General features: G+C 37.1%; 1 protein-coding gene across 12 annotated transcripts in view; it reads right to left on the reverse strand.

Annotated features, from left to right (window-relative positions):
- Nucleotides 1-17,886, reverse strand: part of LOC145685882 (endoplasmic reticulum lectin 1) — a 93,371-nt gene that overhangs the window by 20,504 nt on the left and 54,981 nt on the right. The gene's annotated exons all lie outside the window — the stretch shown is intronic.

Here is a 17,886-nt window from a genome sequence, read left to right on the forward strand (position 1 = left end):
TCATCACCGTGCGCTTTTACTTTGTAAAATAATAATAATAATAATAAAATTAAACGTGCACATGGAAAATGCAAAAATGTCTGTAAATAAAGCACGCAAATAAGAAAAAAGTAGCTAACCAAAACAAAACAAAAAAATAGTGCTTGTTTTAACAAAATACAGAATCTACTTAATAAACTAAACGAAACATTACGTGTAGTAATAAAAGTTGCAAAAACTTTGGTCAAGTGCAACACTGTCAAAGGTACTTACAAGTAAGTTGATGCAACGTATATAGTATAATCGGATAATCTTAAAACTTGTTAAGACTTAGAAATAAGAGGAAGTGTTTATCAAATATTTAATAAATTGTACGTTTTTTCTTTATTCACCGGTTAAAATTTTAAGAGAAGAATTCTGTAGATTTGTATTTCGCTGTCCCTCTCTCTCTCTCTCTCTCTCTTTCTAATAACGGATGAACAAAAGAAAATATCAAAATTTGAGCTTCAGAGCGGTCTAATAGTTATAAAGTATCATAAAGCAAAATATGTCAGCATTTTGATTTTATGAGGGGTAAAATGTAAGGTTCAAAGTGTTTGTCAATGTATCACAGACCACTACGAAGCCCAGTAGCAAAGCTTCAAGACAGCGATGTACATTAAATTGTCCAAGAGTTTTTTAAGAAGCAAGGGAAAACTTCTATTTACATGAAACAAAATTGACTTACATATTATTAATGGTTTATTTTTAAAGCATAATAAATACGACATGTAGCATACTGTTTTGTCACCTCCTAGCAGAAGATGGATCTTCTTAACCTAATAGGATAGTAAGAATCAATGTTTATGAGAAGCCTGTAGACTATGTACGCGTAATTTCAGTGTGAGTAGTGGGAATGATTTACAATTGTTTGGAAACCAGAAAGTATAGTAGTTCGATTTTATACAGAATGTATATTTGAAATCTCTACATTAATATATGCATCGTTCAAATATTGACTTTCATGGTAAATACCGTGCAAACAATAGATTGAACAAATAATGAAATTCCCAACTTGGATATCAATAAGGCCGACAGTTCTTTGAATAAGCATTTTGAAGATAATTAACCTTCGGTGTACACACAGATTTGGTTTCCTTGGGTTGCAAACGAGAGAATCACTTGCTTTTTATCTGCATGTGTTGTACTATTGTACGAGGGTAAGTCAACTGAAAACCATAAAAGTAGAAATAAAAATCCGCATATGGCGCCAGTGAGCTGTAAGTTGGCATGCCTGTTTACGATAGTATGCCGGATGTCTCCTAGGTGGCAGCAGCCGGCAGATGCACAAACACCGGCGCAACAACAGTTCCAAAATGGCAGCCCCACTAGCCACATGCACTAGCGAGGAGCAGCGTTCTGTGATTCGGTTTTTGCGAAGTGAAGGTGTGAAACCGATTGACATTTTTAGGCGAATGAAGGTTCAGTATGGAGATGTGTGTTTGTCACAGCCACAAATCTATGAATGGTGCCGGAAATTTGCAAATGGTGTTACGTCTGTGGCCGATGCTCCACGCCCCGGCCAGGCTAGGCGCGTAGTGACTCCGGAGACCATTGCAGCCGTTGAAGCCATCATTTTGGAAAACCGCCGTGTGACAATAGACGAAATTGCAGCATGTGTACACATGAGTCATGGATCGGCACATCATATTGTGAATGATGTTCTCCAGTTTCATAAGGTGTCTGCAAGATGGGTGCCCCGACAACTGACGCCTGAACTGAAACAGTGACGTGTTGATGCGTGCGAAGACCTTTTGTGGCGTGCTGAACGTGACGGTAATGCCTTCCTGTCACGAATCGTCACTGGTGACGAAACATGGGTGCATTACCATCAGTCAATCGGTTTCACATCTTCCTTCGCAAAAAACCGAATCACAGAACCCTGCTCCTCGCTGGTGCATGTGGCTAGTGGGGCTGCCATTTTGGAACTGTTGTTGCGCCGGTGTTTCTGCACCTGCCGGCTGCTGCCACCTAGGAGACATCCGGCATACTATCGTAAACAGGCAATCCTCTTTTTTGCTTAATGACCTTCATTCTTTGAGCTACACAAGTAAGGAAAACAAAGTTTATTATTATTGTTGTTATTAATGTTGCTAAAGCTTCTTGAATAATATCTAACTCTTACATACACTAGTGGAAACGTAACGCACATGAGTTGGAATTAACGGATCTTGCCCGAATTTAGTATGTACGAATTTAATGGTAATTGTACTAATCTCAACATGTTGCCTATGCGACATTCCAAATATGTTACACAGAAAGTTCAAAAATATAAGTAAGTTAATACAAGTGCAAGCAGCTGGTGTGGGAGGTGGCAATCGTACAGATGTAGATTGTAAATATGAAGTGTGGTATCCGACGGTCGCTACATGTCTTACGTGTAGCTGAGCGATAGTTGTTACCGGAGCTGCGTCGGCGGTCAGGTGCCGTCCCATACGTGCTCGATAGAAATTAATCTGAAGACCTAGCACGCCGGGGTAGAAATCTATGTCGAATAAAGCATGCTGGTCTGCTCTGGAAGTAGGGGGACGCGCGTTATCCTGCTGAGAGATGGGATACTGCAAAGTGTCCAGATAACGTCGTAGACAGGATTAAAACATCACGAATATATGAAGCACTACCCATATTTCTCTGAATAAAGACTAGAGGTAAGCTGAATGGGCAGCTTATTGCTCCTATATCATAATGCCAGGTGTATTTTCTGCATACGAACACTACTGGATTTTCCCGTTCATCTGCACGATTATAGCTACGTGCACAAGATCATCACAGTGTTCCAGTTAGAATCGACTCTCACCAATGCACAAATCCAGCCTTCAATTCGTCTCATCACGACCTTCCTACAGCACCGAAGGCATTTTCGGTGATGTGTAACTGTTACGGATAATCGTGTGAGAGAAACGCGGAAGCATACATTTGCGTTCAATAACTGATTAGTGCTTGTGCACTCACATAGGGAGGTTTGAGTGAATAATTGCATTGGCGATCGCGTCCTGACAGTTGGGGAGGTCTGAATAGTCATTCTCTCTGATGCGTCTGCTGTAGAAGCTCTCTGCTTCTCATCATGTAGACCATCGATGGATCATTGCGAGTGGAAATTATGCGGAACGATCATCTACCCTCTCACAGACTGACAAGGCCACGCTCGATGTCACTTAATTGCACAATAGGCATTTGCTAACGCGTCCTGACATTCCAGTTTTATGTCTTTTACTCACTGCGAACTTGTGACAGGGCCGTCTTCGAAGAAAGAGAAATGGGTTAAGTACCAAGAACACGCGGGATAAATAATACATTGATACATAAAGGGTATAAGCTGCATTAATAAGAATTTCCTTGTTGAAAAAAATCCATGGAAGCAAAAACAAACAGGCATTTCTACGAATTGGTTTCGCACTACTACTCAAACTAAATTAAATTAAATCTGGCAGTTTAACGTACATGATTATACCTCTTAGGCTAAGGAAGATACCCAGAGAAAACCCACGGCACTATTTAAGTTTCTATATTTAAAGCTCATTCAGTTTTTTTTTTTTTTTTTTTTCGTATTATTTGAATAAGTGGGACCAGATAAGGCATCTTGAAAGGTGAAGATGTACAGAGGAGAACTTGAAATATAACTTAGATGAGGAATGTGGAACAGATTCTGAAATGGACTCCGCTTTGGAGAATGAAGACGATGGAAGTTGAAAGTGAAGGTAAAAACGAGTCCCTAGGTCGAGGAGAGAAAAGACGCATAGGATCCGAATAGAAAGAAACCCACAAGTTTCCAACTTCACGGAAAAACCATAATTAAAGGCGAATGAAATTTAAATATTACTAAATCTGTTAATATATTTTATTTCTCCTTCGATGACGGTATTCTCCTGTTACTTGTGGACAAGGCGAATCTGTTCATGGATCACACTCAATAAACAAATATGTCTTTTAGTAAAAGAGTAGGAGTAGGAATTCGATTTCTGGGCTTTTGGCATCTATTGTCATGGTAGCCTGTCACGTATGAGGGATGACGTCCCTCGACTATCACACTTCTCGGGGGATTGGGAAGAAGAAAGAAATGAGAAAAGAAGGAAGCGGCCTGGGACCATTATGCCAGGTATCATACCGGCATTTGTCTGGTTTGAATGGGGAAACCTAACTCATGATGGTCGGCCTGAAAAAGCTTTTACACTTTTTCGACTGAGTATCTCCACCGGGAATCGAACCCGGAGCTGCTCGAACCAAAGGCGAAAGCGTTAGAGACTATGCTACGTCGGGCCACTTTTAGTTAAAAACTCCAGCAAGTGTGACTCTGGGAGAAGTATTTCATTTTCTTGCTGCTATCCTGTCAATGGAGAACGACAATAAAAGTTACGTGGAAAAATTGCTGCTCACTGTATCTCCAAAATACCAGCAAAATTTTAGCAGCAAGTGATTTATTTATATTATTTATTTAATAAGGTGCCCGGATTTGTCTTTCGGGTTGGACAATATAGACACGTCAGGTGGTGTCCGATCATTAGATTCTATAAGAGAAAAGTTTGTTGATGGTATCATGGACGCGGTTCCTAGAAAACTCCCGCATGGATAGTTACAAGAATAATTGAGTATAACTTATCGTTCGTCATTTTTCTTCAATGAATTGGCGCTAACCGCTTGCCTATAGTGGCCAACCCTATATAGCCAACAATGAATAGCAACTTCCGAGGACTGGCTACTACTGCGAAAAACTATACAAGATTAGAACTAGCGTTTCGTTAGAGTATGCTGTTAATATAGTTTACATTGGAAGGATGGATGGAGATTAACACAAGATAAATCACTGACATTGTGTAATTTGTGTAATTTATGCAACTCTGACGGAGTTATGGGCAATTTATTTGGCTCATCTGCAATATTCAAGAACTCACTGATTTCTTTGCATCCATTACCGCCTACTTTTATCACCAGGATATTGTGCAACTGCAGGAATGTTGGCAAAAGGTATTGGACGCTGATGGAGACTCCTTCGAAACCCAGAAGTACGTACCGTCCACTGTATTACCCTTTGTTTATCACTGCTCTAGAACGGCAAGAACTTTTTTGGTTACCTTGTACAAGGAAATTTGATAGTTGTAATGTGGTATGACCAGAGTAAAGTCCATGTATTGACGGGAAAACACATAATACCGAAGGAAGAACGCTAACTTAACAATGGAGGAACACGCTAATCTCTTCTTAATAAAGTCATTAGCAGGTATATGATGCATATGTGGCCTACTCATATTGCACAGATAGAAAAACAATTTAGTAGACTGAAAACTGTTTCCCTATCTTTTGAACCAATTAACAATAAATTAATACATTAATCATATTTTCTGTTGCCAGTCCAACACGATCTTTGATTCTCATCCTTAGACTGAAGCTTATAGACCATCTCGCAGAGATCCTTGGCTCATCTTCTATCACCCTCTATTCTACCCTCTCCAAACTTGTGTTTATTCTTGTTGTTTATTTATCATTTAATGTCCAATTTCTGCGCTCAGGCTATATGAAACATAAGACTTAAACAATTCAATATGGGATCAATATTCAAACAACTACATAAACTTGTCCTGGGGAGTCGAATCTGAGCCTTCTCACATTTCCGTTTCGTAACCCATCAAAATGAATTTTTCATTACGTCTAGACAAATATTTATTCTAAAAATCGAAGTTGCAATCCCTCTTGTCGATGTGAACTCTCAACAATTATAAATTTCAATATCTGAAAACACTGTAATATTTATCAGTTTGCTGTACGACCATTATATATAGCCTACTACCTACAAAAAAATACACATGAGAACATTCGTGGAAAATGCGTGCTGATTTATTTTTAAAAGATTTCATACAAATACTGGTTTTTAATACAAATCTTTTCCCACGATCACAAATAGCATTACAATATAGCTAGAACTTTCTCTTTTGTTTCACTGTTGTTTTACAAGTACATGTATATTGTACTAAAAGAATCAGTACAACATTTACATTTATCAGTACTTTAACGGAGGATAAACTAGTTACGCATTGTTAGAAGCAATTCCTGTATACTATAAACAAACATTTGGAATTTTAATAAAACCAATGTTCACCCCAAAGAATATATATAATTATACGCAGACAATTCTGAACTATGACTTTAACATCCGCTTGCAATACAGGAACAGTTCCCACAAACATAATATGGTAATTATAGATGCTGAGATTTAAATCCATTTCACTATTCTTACCTCTACGATTATACAAGAGTTACCTGTGCAGAAGAAAGAAAGAAAAAAAAATTCATTTCTTTTAAATGTTAAGTATTAAGATTATCCATGTTTTTACAAAGATTCACGTAACTCCTTTGATACAAAAAGAAGGGACGGATAAGCGGATTTTCTATGATAACTTCTTTCCGGTTATATAATCATAATCCATTTTATTTATCACTAGCATCAATTACCCGCTTCGCTGGGTTAAATTAAAAAAAAAAAAATAGTAAATTGTTCCGTTAGTCAGTTACTTTGTACTATTACTAAAGATATCTTTGATATCGGTCGTTTTCGATTATTTTTATATATCTCCTCCCCTCCACGCTGCGGGGCACGGCATCGGAAGTGTCATTGTTCATCTCAGTGTCCTTGAAATCTATGAATTCGACACTGATATTGGTTATTTGATCATTTTTACATATACCCCCCCCCCCAGTTGTGGAGCTGAATTTGTATTTAAACGGTATCAGAAATGTCACTGTTCATCTCAGTCACCTGGAAATCTATAGATTCGGCACTAATATCGGTCATTTTAGATCATTTTTACATATCTTCCCCTCTCAAGCTGCGGGGCCGAATTTGGATTTCAACAGTATCGGAAATGTCACTGTTCATCTCAGCGACCCTAAAAACTATAATAAACGATTCGACACTAATATCGGTCATTTTCGATCATTTTTAAATGTCTGTCACCCTCGCCCTTCCTTAAGTTACACGGTCAGAGTAATATGACTAAAACCATCTCAGGTTCGAACTTCATCTAGGCTGAAAATTTGATCAAGATCGGTTCGGTGGTTCAAGAGTTATTAAGTTTTATTTATTTTTATGTATATCCCCCTCCCATCCCCCTCCCCTACGTTCTACCGTCAATAAAAAATCATAATAAAAATAATAAATAATAAATTTGTGAAATAATAAAAAATCATCTCTGGCCTGAACCACATCTATGTTAAAAATTTGATCGAGATTGATCGTTTGGTTCAAGAGTTATTAAGGTTTATTTTTTAACTCCTTCCTCCTCCTCCCCTAAGTTCTATCGTCAAACTGAATAGATAAATACCATACCAGGCCCGAACCACATCTATGCTGAAAATTTGATCAAGATCGGTCGGGTGGTTCAATAGATTAAGAGTCACAAACATAGTCTTTTCAATTTTTATAATATAGATTCATCTCTTAACTTAAGGTTCATCATTAAAATAGCCTCTTAGCAGATGTAAAATTATATTAAATGAACTGTCCTTTTTAAAACCTTTTTATTGTTCAGAAACGCTAATTATGACGTTATAAATGGGCCCACATATTGGTTTATTTGTTGAGGTGTAGCATCCCTTTTCACTACGGCGACGGTAGTGATTGTAGTAATAGTAAGAGGAGGAGAAGGAGAAGCAAGGAGAGAAGTGTCACCACCACCATTATTTTTTCTGGTGTAGCTATAATTTCATTATTTGAATAGATCAAGAAAAGGTGGAGTATAACATAGAAAGCTAAGACTTTCGGAGGACGTACTTGGTACAGACTGACTGACTGACAGCTAGACTGACTTGGTACAGAATAGAACACCTTGGCTGACTATTGATTGTGTAGCAATAGATCTTTAAAATTAAACTAAATTTCCTGGCGATACATTTCTGACACTTTATGGCCAGTCAGATGGCGCACATTCAACTAGATCATGCGAGAATCACCCAGCCCCATTTCGTCTGACTTTCTGATACTAAATTCGTATTTCTTGACTATAAAGTTTCAGTCAGTCGTTATTTTATATACAAAACATTTTTATAAAAATCCTATCAGTAACATTGCCCAGCTTCCAAGTTCTAGAGTGAATTAAAGTTCAAGAAAGTGGCGAAAACGTCGCGAAGACCCTTCCTTACATTTACCAGCGTAAGATGACTTTAAACTGCATTTGAGAAATTTTAAAATAATAATATCCATTGTGATGTAGATCGCTTGAAGAGCAATCTTGTCAATAAACTCAAAAGATATTCACTTTTACTCCTCCAAATTATTACAGATTGTGTAAAAAATTAGACGCTACCCTTTTCAATTACATTATTTTTACACATTGTACCCTATGTACTCGATATTTTTTTTTTTTTTTGTCAGAAATAGTAACTGTTACTGTTATATGATGTAGAGAATCCCGGTAAGGAAAAAGAAGGGGAAAAAAAGCTAAGAAACTGCTGAACGACACACGAACTACGTGAATGGAAAGGTTTGTGCGGGTCTTAACAGAGATGCAAACGTAACTTATTTGGGCTGTCGGGGTTGCCGCGACAGTCGAGCGGAAAGGGTTAATATTATTTTTAAAACATGTAAGAGTGCAAGCCTGTTATATATATATATATATATAAAACAAAAAAAAAAAGTTTTAAATCTCAAACCTGTACGGAATGAGGACATCTTCTGGTGAACTACAAGACACACTGTTCCGTATAATCTGTGGCTAAACTTGTGTGAAGATGTGCATTAGTGTGAGTAGATCTTCCGGTGCAAAATCATACCCTAATATTGTGGTGGTATGCGTCAAGAAACCATGAGTGAACTTGCGGAGGACTAGAATGCTTTTGTGAAAAAGTAGTCCTTGCGAATCTTCAATCATCGTGTTGTAATTATAAAAATAATAAATTAACCATTCATTTCTTCGATACTGATTCATCAAGTTTTAGGCAAAAGATATAATTAGTGAATTAGTTATATCACGTGTACATGATGTATGACCTAGCGGTTTAGCAGTAGCGGAAGAATACAATGTGTTTTGCTTTCACTCTGACTGATGGTGCGAAAACGAAAGGAAGGAACTGAACTTCCCAGTGGAAAAATTGCATAAACATGAACAACTCGTAAAAGAAAGCGCAACAAAACAATTTCTAGAAATCATTCATAAAGTTTAGCAAAAGTGCACAGTAGAAAAATGTGAAGTATATTCGATTTTCATGAATATTCGTGTTAGTGATCGTATATTCGCGTTCGCGATCCCGTCGGTTTCGTGATCAAACATGGGCTAAATAAACTACTGTTAACAAAAGAGAGGTTAAAAGTGATGAGTTACATTAATATATCTATTTAGTAATATGTAATTCATGTAAGTTTCAGTGTACAATATAAGGGCAGTGAAAAGAAATGTCATAATGACAGCCCGAGAAATAGATATATTAAACGAAATAAGGGTTGTTTAATAAAAGTGTACTTCTCTCATTGCATGAATAGTTATAAGTTGCATGAATGCTAATTTTGTAATGTTTGTGCTTTAATGTGAACAACTGAACGAAAATCATACCGGTATTTCGTACAGTTACTCACATGCTGATTCTTAGCATGTTCACGCAATTGAAGGATCTGGTCACTGAATGATTCATAGTCTTGGTTCGAATCCCAATGTGGTAATATAGAATAAAATTCCGAACAGTTTATGAGACGAAACTGGAATTGAACACGGATAAAAGGATTTACGTTCACTAGGAACGGGAACCGGATTACTGATTCTGAACCAGCAGTTCGATTAATATATTCGAAATACTAATTATTATTATAAAAGTATTGCCCGAGCATGAGACAGAACCTATACCCTTACAAAAATGGCCTCCGGAGCAGGAACAAACACTATCAAACATAGGAAGTAACGTGAAACCCAAAATCTACGTTAAAAACAGAGTGTAAACTTAATTTCTGATCGACCTTGTTTTTACGTGTTCCACCCTTCATACAGATCATCAGATTAAATTGCAGAAAAATCCATATCTTGATTAACGTTAGTTTTTAATGAATAATTTGTCATAATTAAGTCACTTCCATTTCCAGGTTGTGTATGTGTATGTTGGAATCACGGACATAACTTGTTCACAAACGCTGCGCATGACGAGATATTTTTTGCAGGTAATAATGACCATTATCGAACAAACGATAGCATTATTGGCTTTGGCATTATTTAATGAGTAAACTATAAAACTGTCAGCAATATAGCTTTAACAAGTGTAAAATTGTGAGCATTTGTTTGGTGTCACACAGTGGCGGATTACCAAATAGGCCCACTAGGCACGTGCCTAGGGGCGGCAACTCTTGAGGGCGGCAAATCGTTTCTCCAGAATATAAAAAATGTCTTACGTACGCAGTAACAATTTAGACCTTTGAAACAAATGTTTCAAATCAATGGTTTGTAACACTTTCGCTTCATACGGAAGAAACCTTGGTGTATTGTATATATCATATGTGTTATCGAGATGTTCCGTCTGCTCTGCTTCCTTCAGATTCGAATTGAAGTGTCAATCACTTTGTTTTTTAATCTGTGCTGTGACTTTTATCGCTTGCAATGACAATAATGCAAGCCGCCCACCCAATCTTGCTATTTTGTTTTTGTAAATAAACCGTTGATTTGTCACCACCCTTGTGAAACCAATGACCAGGCGACAAAGAAGACTGATTGTTTGAAACTCGCATAGTCGCATTGCCTGTACAATGTCAGTCTTTTTTAAAAAATATATATATAAAAGACAGAGCGAAAGAAAATACAGTCGGTCATTTTTTAAATTGCTGTTAAGTGAGTTAGTGCATCTTTCGCATGGGCCTAAAAAGTGGTTGTTTTTTTTAACCGTGTTATTAATCTACTCGGAGATACTTCTTTTATATGCAGACGAGTATTGGCGCTTTGCAATAAATAATTACGCAGATATCTAATTCCATGTAACTAGTTTTTTGCCTTACCGTATTTTCTGGTGCATTCAGTTGGTTGTTAGTGCATTTGCGATTTGGTGTTTTTTTTTCAGCGTGAAGGAGAAGCAACCTTACAGAAAATGCTTTTTACACTGGATACATTTTTTAGGCGAACTGAACAAGTGATTTCCGAAAGCAGCTCAGTAACTGATGTGGAAGCGGTTACATCGGGTGAACTCTGTGAAACGAAAAATGTTGACAATATTGTGGGTTTAGTGTATGATGAAAGTTCACTTAAAGTAGTGTCTCCTCAGTTCGTAGGAATTAGTGATTGTGACAGTGAGAGTGCAAATTTCGTTAGTGACGATCGTGCCGAGTGGTGTCTGAAATAGTCTACAATTGACATTCTTCTAAGACATGGAATTAATCAGAATACTGAAAACGATATTTCTAAATTGCAGAGATTCATATTAGGCCAGACAAGATTCTTAAATAGGAGTGATTTGTTTGTTTGTTTGTTTTGTTTTCGTAAACTTGTGAATTGCGAATCGATTTTGCGGAATTATGTGGTATATTCGTGTTGCACTGGCGCCGTATACTGTGCATCATGTAGGTTGTTCAAAGACAAAACAAAGATAGAAACTCAGGGCATTTCAGACTGGAAAAACATTTCAAATATTCTAGCATCACACGAAAATTCTGGACAAAAAAACTGCGAACAATGCAGAAATGCAGAAACCTGTTGGGACCTTGGAGAACCATCTTCAATCACATATTCAGAAGTCACAGTATAAGAAGAGTTTTTCCTGTCGTAAAGAAGTTGACAAGTCGCGGGCTTCCTTTACGTAGTCAGGAAGAAAAATTCAATTCTCTGCACAACGGGCAATACATGATGTCTTTAGAGCTTATTTCCGAGTTTGATCCATTTCTAGCAGAAGACATTGTCCGGGGAAAGGTTATAAAAGCTACTTGTCTTCAACAATTTTTGATGTAGTTATTGAACTACTTGCTGATAGAGTGAGAAAAGAAATTATTAAAGACATAAAACAAAGTAAATATTTCTCCGTAATAATTGGTTCAACTCCAGATATTTCGCATACTGATCAGTTATCTCTTGTGTTAAGATACGTGAATAAAGAGGGTAAACTTGTTAAACGGTTTCTTTCGTTTCTGTCAAATCCAAGTCAAAAATCTGAAAATCTAGCCGAAGCTGTAATAGATATTTTGACCAGACATTCTATTGACCTTACTAATTGCTGAGGTCAGTCGTACGACAATGCCAGCAATATGTCAGGGACATATACAGGTTTACAGGCTCGAATTAAAGCAATCAATTCTAAAGCGTATTATGTGCCCTGCGCAGCTCATTCTTTGAATTTGGTCGGAAGTAGTGCAGCAAGCAGTTGTAGGGAAGCATGTGCTTTTTTCAATATGCTTCAAAATATTTACATTTTTTAGTTCAACAAAAGGCTGGAACTTACTTGCTTCTTTCATATATATCCAGGAACGAAAACACTAAAAATCTTTATCACAGACATGTTGCTCAGCACGAGAGGAGGATGAAAACTGTGATAGTGTAATTCAGACCCTTACTCATGTAAGCGATGATCCTTTTGAGAAAACTCTAGTTCGAAATTAGGCCTTATCCCTCTTGAAACAACTAAATAGGGTGGAAACAGTTTTCATGATCACTTTGGAATGATATACTGAAGAGATTCCAGAGTGTCACGGTGAAATTAAAAAGTGTCAACATAGATTTAACAATAGTACATGTTCAATCACTTGTAAACTTTGTAACTTCTCTTCGTGACATGTTCGACTCTTATGAGCAAAAATCCATGGAAAAAAAATTATATGGATTACGAGCGTAGTTATAAAAGGTTTAGAAAACGTAACATTCAAGCCTACGAAGTAAGAGACAATGAGGTTGTTCTAGCAGGAAGACAAACATTTAAAGTTGAGGTGTTTCTTCCTATTCTTGATAAATTGCACGTTGAATTAATTAGAAGAAAGGAAAACTATAAAATAATGTCTGACCACTTCATGTTTTTAAGTAAGTTTCTCCAAAGTTCTTGTGTCATTTCGGAGCCCGCAGCCAACCTTCAGGCTGTATATAAAACTGATCTCGAATCAACGTTATCAAATGAATGTGTACATTATGCGGGACATTTGAAAACGAGAGAAATCTGTGACGCACCAGCAGAAATGCTAGCAGTTATATGGAAAGAAATGTTGCAATCTGTGTTTCCAAATATGGAGATTGCATTAAGAATAATTTGCGTACTACTGTACTACTGTAACAAACTGTTCAGCTGAACGTTGGTTTTCGGCTCTAAAAAGACTGAAGACTTATGTCCGTTCAACGATATAAGTTATCTATTCCTCATATCGAAGCACACATCTTGACTGATGGATACATCAACTTTGAAGAACTTATATACGAGTTTGTAGCGATCAAAGTGAGGCAGAAGCACCTTCATTTATGACTCGTGAATTTAATTTTTCAATACATTACATAATTTTAGGTATAGCACATACATAAAATGAATTGTTTGTACTAGGACTATTACTTTTATTATTGATTTTTATACTTCGCTTCTTATTTCACTAATTTTATATTAGCCTTACCCCCGTCTGGTACCACGAAAAAAATTACACTAAAGGTACCATGGGGTCAAATTTGACCCCACTTACAAAACACAACTATACAAATAATATTAAATCTAGAATTATATTTTTTTTTATCCAGACATCTTTATTAAAAAATGTGAAGAACATTTTCATTATGCTTCAATACCAATGTGTTATTTGTGTACACTCATCTTTAGCACATTGCACATTGCATTTACGTAAGAGTATTTGTTATTTCTGTAATTGCTCATTTGTAGTTCTGTTTAATCGTTTGCTGTTTGCATACAAAATTGATGCACTTGGTGCAGAATTCTTTAGATTTTGCAAGGAAAGAAGGTGGTATGCATCTCTTGTTTTTCTTCATGGTTCCGACCAGTGTCAGGCCCCATGACTTGAGTTGATTGGCTGTATATAATAATTGACCGTTGTAATGTAGCGATTGATCACAGTGAGTGCTCCTATCGAGTCGAATACAGCTTGAGTAGGAACTGGCAAACCAGGATCGTGAGTACCTGTACCTATATACACTTTGGAACACAACGAATAGAAAGTCATGCTATCAGGTAACACGTACATTTTTATCGCATATTTGCTGGGCTTTTTCGGCATATACTGTTTGAAACCGCATCTTCCTTGAAACCCTAACAGAGATTCATCCACGGTACACCCACTCCCAGGCATGTAGTTTGCTTTGCAGGAGTCCAGAAACATCTCAAAAACTTCCCCGATTGTGCCAATTTGTCAACAGCCCTACGCTGGTCTCGTATACCCTATCATCAATCTCAAGCAGTAAAGAAGAAATAAGAACCGCTTCGGACTCATAGCTGCAATACACAGCAGTTTTCCAATACCGCCCATTGCCCAAATGCTTCACAAACTTTACCTTGAAGCTTTAGTAACACCGAAAAAGAGTCATACTCCCAAAAGTTCTTTAGTTCATCCTCATCAGTCTTGTAGGTGAAACAGCATCTACCCTTGTAGGTGGTTTTCACAGCTTCTATTTTCTGGTTTGTACATTTCACTATCGCAGATATCATTCGCTATCGCGTGAACAGCGAAAATGCTTTCAGAAGAGTGTCGGCTTGATTTCCAGTTCCTTTAAAACCTGGTTTTCCGCTTACCAAGTTTCTTGCGGGTGATCTTGATCGTTTTGTCTTTGTTTGCCAGACGTATCTGTTCTTCCCAAGCATCATACCACTATCATTTTCTTCCTCGCACTCAAAATCACTTGCACTTTGCTCACTCTGGAATCAATCGCTTCGTTGAATTCTTTGTCAGTCTCATTCCAAACTGTCCTGAATAGTCTTCTTTGTCACTGATCTCCTCCAAATAGGCCAATGTTTCTTCAACAGATAGCTTTCGTCTCGCCATAATGTTGTTTTGTTTACCTCTGCTTGATAACAATGTGTCTACTGATGTTAGCGTTGCCAACGACAGGTGGTGTAATGTAGCCAAGTCTAGGAAGAAAATAGCTCATATTCCAGGAAAATATATTAGAATCAATATGATCCCATATTCAAAGAACTGTTCACTTTGCGATTGTAATAATTATAACTATTATTATTATTATTATTATTATTATTATTATTATTATTATTATTATTATTATTATTATTATTATTATTATTATCTGCTATTTATTTGGTAGGAAAAATTAATACATAGGGTCTAAGTCATAAAAAAATGAATCTAACATATTACATAATTTAGAACACAAGAGGTACCATGGGGTCAATTTTGACCCCAAACACTTATACTAACAAATACCTGTCATTACGTAAACCCGAGGTCAAGTGTGTGATAAGCATAATTGCTGTCTGAAAGCAAAGGTAAAATACAAAAAAGGGCTTGAAGCTATTTCAAATGTATTAGAAGTTACAGCACTGGAAAGAACACTGGGGTCAAATTTGACCCCATGGTACCTGACGCGGGTTAAAATACTTCAAATACTATTTTTCTTTTGAGAAGGGCGCACATTAAGTTTGTGCCTAGGGCGCCGACGAAACTTAATCCGCCACTGGTGTCACATGTACTGAGAATTATTGAAACGGGTCAGAAACTAAGTTTACACAAAGACAGAAAGCCACTTGAATTTATTTTGAAGTGGAATTTTTGTGTAATATCGCAGGAATTTTGGGAAGTCATAATATACAGTATGTCGGAAAAATAACGGAACTTTGTTCTTTATTGATAACAATTAACTCCATCTATTGAAGCAACGTATCTTCGGAAAGCTGGATATCTGCTCAACAAAACGAACCACAATCATAAGAATCGAGTAATGGAGTGTCAAGTTATAGCACGAAAAGTGAGTGTATCTAATGTCACCTCGTTCCAAAAACACGATGGAGCAAAGAGCCAATATTAAATTTTGTTTCAAGCTGGGTAAAACATTTACATAAACTTTGGAAATGATGAAACAAGTATATGATGACGAGTGCTTATCTCGTATACGCGATTCCGAGATGGTCGTGAATCTTCGGAAGATGACCCAAAGCCAGGCAGACCGGAAAACAAAAATCGCGATGATTTGGTGGAACAAGTGCGTGAAATGATCGCCTGCGATGCGAATTCGACTGTAAGATGGATGGCGGAGAATTTAAATACGACGAAAGACATGATTCACGAAATTTTGACACAGGATTTTTAAAAAAAAACGGAGAGTCTGTGCTCGATTTGTTCCGCACATCTTAACTGACGACCAAAAACTTGCTCGCGCTGAACATTGCAAGAGCCTGACTAAAACAGCCAGACGGAACAGAACATTCCTGGAATCGATTGTAACTGGTGATGAGAATCGGTGCTTCAAGTACGACCCCTAACAAAACGCCAAAGTGCTACGTGAAAATTCCCAGGTTCTCCGAAATAATAATAATAAAAAAAAAAGTGGTTTTCAAAAGTCACGTGACAAGACGTTTATTTGTTTTTACAAACGATTCCAAAGGTATTATACTTCGGGAATTCGTCCCAGAGGGTCAAACTGTTAATGTGAATATTATCTGGGTATTACGAAGCGTTCCTGGAAGCGAATCGTTTGCGTAAGGCCCGAGTATCGAACGCCATGCAGTTGGTCTTTATTTCATGACAATACACCATGTCACAGAACGATCGCAGTTCGTGACTTTTTGGCTACAAAAAAACAAATGTGTGCTTCCACATCCTCCGTATTCGCTGATTTATCGCCGTGTGACTATTTTATATTCTCAAAATTAACATTGGCCGTGAAAAGAATATTTTATAACAATATTACCCGTCCAGTCTTCTGTGACGAAGGTCATTGAGGCGATTCCGAAAAAGGACATTAAAAACTCTATGCAAGCATTGGTTAAACGTGCCCAGCGGTGTATTAATGTGGAAGGGGTGTATTTTGAATAATTAAAACTACAGTTGGTAAAATATCTAATTCGTTTCCGACATACGGTGTATATCTTTATAATTTTGATTTTTTTTTTAAACAAAAAGCAAATTGATATTATTTTGATTTTGCAACACATATCCAATTCAGTATGTCGATAGATAGAGAAATTCATCGCCATAAAATTCAAGCTCATTTTTAGTGCTAGTGGTGAAAGGATTCGAAATATAGCTAAGAAATTGAGAATTAGCCTAAATACTGTAAGGATGTGTGAGAAAGAACAAAGGAAGTGTTAAGGATGCAAAAAAAAAAAAAAAAAAAAAAAAAAAAAAAAAAAAAAACAGATCAGCCACTGAAAAGTCACACCAAGAACAAAGGAGCAGATACGGGAATGGGTTAAAGATAACCAGGTATTGGTACAAGAACTGTAGCTCTAAGAATGATTTTTTCAGAAAAATATAAATCTCAGGATAGAATATTAGTCACATGCCAGTACTCTATAAACATCTTAGGAGCATCGACTAGAGAAGAAAGCTTATGTGCAGCCTAGAAACTCACTGTTTTCGCAGAAAAAACGTATCCGACCGCTTAAGTTTTATAATAGACTACGAGATGAAGATTTTGGTGATGAATTGCATGAAGGACGGATGAAACGTGCTCACGTGCTATTCACTGATGATAGTCTGGTGTAGATATTTCCTGTACCATACCGGCAAAATCATCGGGTTCGATCATCGGCGCCTCAAACACTCCCACCTAAGTTCGGCCTTAAGATACGGTAGCTGTTCAAGTTGTCAAGTTATTGAAAAACAGAACATGTTGTTGCTCAGAAAGTAAAAACGATTCACTCCTAATAAAATTCATCCTGTTTATCGAGCATATCCTACTAATCCCATCTTGTTTCCTGTTCAGAAGTATGTGACTCTGATGCACGATGGAACTAAATGTCACACTGCAAAAGCCATGATGAGATTGC

This window comes from Thermobia domestica, chromosome 5 (genome assembly GCF_964235325.1).
Source record: "Thermobia domestica chromosome 5, izTheDome1.hap1.1, whole genome shotgun sequence".
Lineage (NCBI taxonomy): Eukaryota > Metazoa > Arthropoda > Insecta > Zygentoma > Lepismatidae > Thermobia > Thermobia domestica.